This window comes from Palaemon carinicauda, chromosome 10 (genome assembly GCF_036898095.1).
Source record: "Palaemon carinicauda isolate YSFRI2023 chromosome 10, ASM3689809v2, whole genome shotgun sequence".
Classification (NCBI taxonomy): domain Eukaryota; kingdom Metazoa; phylum Arthropoda; class Malacostraca; order Decapoda; family Palaemonidae; genus Palaemon; species Palaemon carinicauda.
In genome coordinates this window covers 138,488,061-138,493,060 of record NC_090734.1, presented here as the reverse complement: position 1 = coordinate 138,493,060, position 5,000 = coordinate 138,488,061, and positions in this window count along the sequence as shown.

Sequence of the window (5,000 nt, the reverse complement as noted above, 5' to 3'; positions counted from 1 at the left end):
TGTCTTCTCGTTAAAAAGTATTACATAATACTTAGGGAAAGAATCAATTTTAGTTTGTAATCATACAAAATTATCTTTGATTTAACCTTCGTTCTAATTTCTAGTTAAAACAAATAATTTTAGTTTATAATTATACTAAAACATCATTAATTTAATCTTCGTTCTAATTTCTAGTTAAGATAATTAGTTTTAGTTTGTAATCATATAAGATCATCATTAATTTAATCTTCGCTCTAATTTCTAGTTAAAAGACAAAATTAATTTTATTTTGTAATCATACAAAATCATCATTGACTTAATCTTCGTTCTAATTTCTAATTAGAAGATAAAACAAACTAATTCTAGTTCGTAATCATACAAAATCACCAATAATTAATCTTTGTCATAATTTCTAGTTTAATGAAAAAAATCATTTTTAGTTTGTAATTAAACTAAATTATCCTTAATTTAATCTCCGTTTTAATTTCTTGTTATACCAAAGTACCATAAAATCCTAAAAAATATATTTTTTTGAATTAATTTTAGTTTGTAATGATACAAAATTATCATTAATTTAATCTCCATTTTGATTTCTTGTTACACCAAAGTATCACACAATACTAAAAAATATATTCTTTAAAATTGATTTTAGTTTACAATTATACAAAATTATCATTAATTTCATCTTCGTTCTAATTTCTAGTTATACCAAAGTACCACGTAATCCTAAAAAACATATTCTTTAAAATTAATTTTAGTTTGCAATTATACTAAATCATCATTAATTTAATCTCCGTTTTAATTTCTTGTTATACCAAAGTACCACAAAATCCTAAAAAATATATTTTTTAAAATTAATTTTAGTTTGAAATGATACAAAATTATCATTAATTTAATCTCCGTTTTAATTTCTTGTTACACCAAAGTATCACACAATACTAAAAAATATATTCTTTAAAATTAATTTTAGTTTGCAATTATACAAAATTATCATTAATTTCATCTTCGTTCTAATTTATAGTTATACCAAAGTACCACGTAATCCTAAAAACATATTCTTTAAAATTAATTTTAGTTTGCAATTATACAAAATTATCATTAATTACATCTTCGTTCTAATTTCTAGTTATACCAAAGTACCACGTAATCCTAAAAAATATATTCTTTAAAATTAATTTTAGTTTGCAATTATACAAAATTATCATTAATTTCATCTTCGTTCTAATTTATAGTTATACCAAAGTACCACGTAATCCTAAAAACATATTCTTTAAAATTAATTTTAGTTTGCAATTATACAAAATTATCATTAATTACATCTTCGTTCTAATATAGTTATACCAAAGTACCACATAAATCCTAAAAAATATATATTTAAGAATTTATCTTAGTTTTCATTTATACAAAATTATTATTATTAATCTTCGTTCTAATTTCTAATTATACCTATAACCTTGCTTTGGTATTCAATACCTATTAATTGGTAGGTCTCTGCGATTTATACCTTTCAAAGAGAAATCATTGTTTTAAACATCATATGAATTAATTAGCTACTTATATTAATAGTTTACTAAAAGAGCATTACTACACAATATTTCTTAAGTGCAGTATCATTATTATATAATATAAAATGGACAATTTTTAATAACTATTAAAAAAATACCGCCTAAATTTTTCGACCTTACAGAGTGGGTTAACCCATAGCACAGATATGAAAAAAATAAATGCTTGAATTTATTGTTTACTAAAAAGATCATTATTACACGATATTTCTTAAGTGCAGTATCATTATTATATAATATAAAATGGTCAATTTTTACTAAATAAATAATAAGAAATATACAGTCGAAATGTTTCAACCTTGCAGAGTGGGTTAACCCATAGCACAGATATGAAAAAATTAAATGCTTGAATTTATTGTTTACTAAAAAGATCATTATCTCACAATATTTCTTAAGTGCAGTATCATTATTATATAATATAAAATGGACAATTTTTACTAAATAAATAATAAAAAAAAAATCCAGTCGAAATGTTTCAACCTTACAGAGTGGGTTAACCCATAGCACAGATATGAAAAAAATAAATGCTTGAATTTATTGTTTACTAAAAAGATCATTATTACACAATATTTCTTAAGCACAATATCATTATCATATAATATAAAATGGACAATTTTTAATAACTATTAAAAAAAATACCGCCTAAATGTTTCGACCTTACAGAGTGGGTTAACCCATAGCACAGATATGAAAAAAAAATTCCTAGATCTGACATTTTTTATGTCTGTTTTTAATTTCTTCAGTACTTTGTCGGAGAGTAAGATAACGCTATTGCATTTTACGTGTTGACAGAGGAAGCGGCGATGTACTACATCCTTAAACAATTTGTTTGTTCATGAGAACGTGACCGAGTTGAAACATGTATGAACAGGAATCTAGTCTTATGGTTGCTGTTATCAATACGACATTGAGTATGGAATTATTATTATTATTATTATTATTATTATTATTATTATTGTTGTTGTTGTTGTTGCTGCTATTATTATTATTATTATTAATAGTAGTAGTAGTAGTAGTAGTATAAATAATAGTAGTAGTAGTAGTAGTAGTATAAATAATAGTGGTAGTAGTAGTATAAATAGTAGTAGTAGTAGTAGTAGTAGTAGTAGTAGTACTTGTTAAACTACAGCCCTAATTAGAAAAGCAAGATGCTATAAGCCCAAGGGCTCCAACAGGGAAAAATAGCCCAGCGAGGAAAGGAAACAGGGCTATTACCTATATGATAAGAAATGAACAATTAAAATAAAATATTTTTCAGAACAGTAACAACATTAAAATAGATCTTTCATACAAAAACTATGAAAAGAGACCCATGTCAGCCTGTTGAACATAAAATCATTCGTTGCAAGTTTGAACTTATGAAGTTCTACCGATTCAACAACCCGATTAGGAAAATCATTCCACAACTTGGTCACAGCTGGAATAAAACTTCTAGAATACTTAATGATGGAGAAGGCCTGAATATTACAATTAACTGCATAATTTGATGTATCCTAAAGTTTTGCTTTGAAATATGGACCAGTATCATTACAGTAAAAGTAAAATTACTGTAAAATGTTTAAAATTTAATTTACACAACGACATAATGTATCATTGACTGTAAAAAGTAAATACCCGAAATTACTTAAATGGATAAAATGCAAAATAGTGAATACTTTTAATGTAAATAAAAAGTTTTCACGAGTCAATGTGTTTGTAATTTTAAAAAAATATTTAGAAGAATATTAAGTTGTAATTGTGAATATACGTTAAATAAAAAATGTATTCATGTAAACATGATATATATATACAACATTACAAATTGTAAGAATTGTCAATGTATAATTCTTAATAAAAAAAAATGGAAATATGTCAATAGAAGGCACTTTCATTTAAAAAAATAAGAATAATCTGGACCAATTCGCTCCTTCTATTTGGTGATATTTTTATCACCAGCATCATCTCCTACGCCCATTAACGCAAAGGGCCTCGGTTAGATTTCGCCAGTCGTCTCTATTTCGAGCTTTTAAATCAATACTTCTCCATTCGTCATCTACTTCAAGCTTCATAGTCCTCAGCCATGTAGGCCTGGGTCTTTCAACTCTTCTAGTGCCTTGTTGAAAGTTTGGTGAACTAATCAGGCCTACATGGCTAAGGACTATGAAGCGTGAAGTAGATGATGAATGTAGAAGTATTAATTTAAAAGCTCGAGACAGAGACGACTGGCTAAATCTAACCGAGGCCCTTTGCGTCAATAGGCGTAGGAGGAGGTGATGAACCCATGCTTTCTGTGACTCGTCATTATGTGATATTCTAACAGTGGCGTAGCTAAGCCAAGGACGGGAAAATAGTCTTTTTGAAAATGCCCCCAGCCCTCCAAGACAGGGTCAGAAAATAAAAGTAGGTAATTATATATTTAAAATCACCATTTATCTATAAAACAAACCTAAATAACATCTTGAAAAGTATAAAACTACAGCTAGAAATTATTCAATTTTTTATTAGTGTACCCTCCCCTCTACACTTGAAACAAATGTAATTTTAATTGGAAATTTCTTAGTGAAAATATACTGTTCTCAACCGTATTTGAGTAAAATACAAGCGACCGTAATTTCTACCGTACTTTGTTATTATCTTTTACCTGATGATGACCGTAATAACATTCCTTAACGTTATTATACCTGTTTTTAAACCGGCAAATGCTTGACAACAGTAATTTCAGTATTTTTAATGTCTTTAAGGCAAATTTTTAAGTATAGTTAATCAGGCCTCTCTCACGCCTCGTGATTATACCTGTTTTTAAAGCGGCAAATGCCTGGCAACATTAATTCCAGGATTTTTTTAATGTTTTTACGGCAAATTTCTAAATATAGTTAATCAGGCCTGGGGTTAGGGGAGCGGTCTAAGTCTAACTGAGGCCCTTTGCGTCAATAGGCGTAGGAGGAGGAGATGATGATGATGATGATGATGATATGTGAAAGACAAAACAGAAGATAAACGATGTGATGAAAATGATTCAATTTTTGTATATAGAAACTAATGAGAAAAACTGGTGTCGAGGAGAAACCTTTAGAAAGGCAATTTAGATGAATTTTCACGATTAATAAAATACAAATTTTTTTTTTTTTTTTTAAAGCGGACATTAGTTTCATTTATCGCTTAGCGTGGATCAACTATTAGGCGTAAATTAAGGGTGGGCCTAGATAATAATAATAATAATAATAATAATAATAATAATAATAATAATAATAATAATAATAATAATAATAATAATAATAATAACTGTCACAAAAAATCGAAAATAATAAGATATTTTGATTAGCGTAATCTCTCTCTCTCTCTCTCTCTCTCTCTCTCTCTCTCTCTCTCTCTCTCTCTCTCTCTCTCATATATATATATATATATATATATATATATATATATATATATATATATATATATATATACATATAATATAAATGTGTGTATATATATATGTAC